Here is a 1898-nt window from a genome sequence, read left to right as displayed (position 1 = left end):
GGTTAAGGCACAACGTGGGTTAGGTTAAGGCACAACATGGGTTAGGTTAAGGCACAACATGGGTTAGGTTAAGGCACAACATGGGTTAGGTTAAGGCACAACATGGGTTAGGTTAAGGCACAACATGGGTTAGGTTAAGGCACAACATGGGTTAGGTTAAGGCACAACATGGGTTAGGTTAAGGTACAACATGGGTTAGGTTAAGGTACAACATGGGTTAGGTTAAGGTACAACATGGGTTAGGTTAAGGTACAACATGGGTTAGGTTAAGGTACAACATGGGTTAGGTTAAGGTACAACATGGGTTAGGTTAAGGTACAACATGGGTTAGGTTAAGGTACAACATGGGTTAGGTTAAGGTACAACATGGGTTAGGTTAAGGTACAACATGGGTTAGGTTAAGGTACAACATAGGTTAGGTTAAGGTACAACATAGGTTAGGTTAAGGTACAACATAGGTTAGGTTAAGGTACAACATAGGTTAGGTTAAGGTACAACATAGGTTAGGTTAAGGTACAACATAGGTTAGGTTAAGGTACAACATAGGTTAGGTTAAGGTACAACATAGGTTAGGTTAAGGTACAACATAGGTTAGGTTAAGGTACAACATAGGTTAGGTTAAGGTACAACATAGGTTAGGTTAAGGTACAACATAGGTTAGGTTAAGGTACAACATAGGTTAGGTTAGGTTAGGTTAGGTTACACGTTGTTGTAAGGAAAGGTGTAGGGGGGGGGGGCGGGGGCGGCAGGTTCGTTGATAGTGATTATAGTAAGTGAATGCTTGTGACATGATCAGATTTGTCACGTCAGGATGCACCTTTGGCTTATTAGAGGCGGCGCTCCAATTCTATGCTTGTGTGAGACCTGTGTCTTTGACTCATGTCATTGTTTGTGCGCTGTGACAGGAGGTACTATTGTGATGTTGGGTGCACCGTTGTATAGGACATGTGTGGGTGTTGGTGCCTGGTCTGCGCAATGGTGGATGTCGAAAGGCTGGGATATTGTATTTTCCGCATGGACCTCCTGGTCTGGTTGTGATAGTGTGGATTGTGTAATGTGGCGGAGAAGATGCACTGGATGTTGTTCCATGCTGGTGCTTACATATTGTATGTGCGCCTGTTAGAAGCAGAGAGTGGTGCGTGATCAGAGTGTCTGGCTGACGTGTGGTTCCCATTGTGGGCAGACTCTTTCAGCATGTATACGGACAGTTGTGTATATTTGCTGTAGTTTGATGGCTCTGCATTGATTACTAATCAGCGCCGTGTGTACGGGTAATCTGGTTCCAGTCCAAAATGTTCCATCTGTGTACATTAGTGACAAAGACTCCCCCCATGCAGTGGGGCTCGGTCTGTTATAGCTCTTCCGCGTAATATATTTGCCCCCACGTTTTTGCGACTGCGAGTGCGAGTGCAACGCGCATGGGGACCGACATGCTGATGGCTCGGTATCGGACGCCGTACAGTGAGCAACGCGATCGCGTCTCTCGCTCGTAAGTGGTACAGGTCGCGGCTCATGTATAGGGACAGCGGGAATGTCGCATATTGGAAATAACTCTTCATGAAACGCAAGTTATAGGGGTGGATTGCACTTTACGAGTGCGGGAAACTTCCGCCGTTCATCCGCTGGAGGTGCGCGTGTGGCGGTTGGGGTGGTGCACGAACGGGTGCGGGTGGAGTCATTGCCGGTCCACGGCTTCGTGCGGCAGAGCCACTGGAGATTGGGTGCTATGGTCGACAGAGGCTGCAGGCTTTGTGGGTGGCGTCGAAAGGCGGGCACTGTGGCGCCATCGCTGTCTTAATCGGCTTGGCGTCGCATAGATGGCGGTATCGTCGTTGGAGGAGGTCATGTTGCGGGAGACCTACAGATGGCGGTATGTTTTGTGGTGCGGACGTAGTGTT

The sequence above is a fragment of the Schistocerca piceifrons genome, unplaced genomic scaffold (genome assembly GCF_021461385.2).
Source record: "Schistocerca piceifrons isolate TAMUIC-IGC-003096 unplaced genomic scaffold, iqSchPice1.1 HiC_scaffold_1325, whole genome shotgun sequence".
Classification (NCBI taxonomy): domain Eukaryota; kingdom Metazoa; phylum Arthropoda; class Insecta; order Orthoptera; family Acrididae; genus Schistocerca; species Schistocerca piceifrons.
This window is presented reverse-complemented; position numbering follows the sequence as displayed.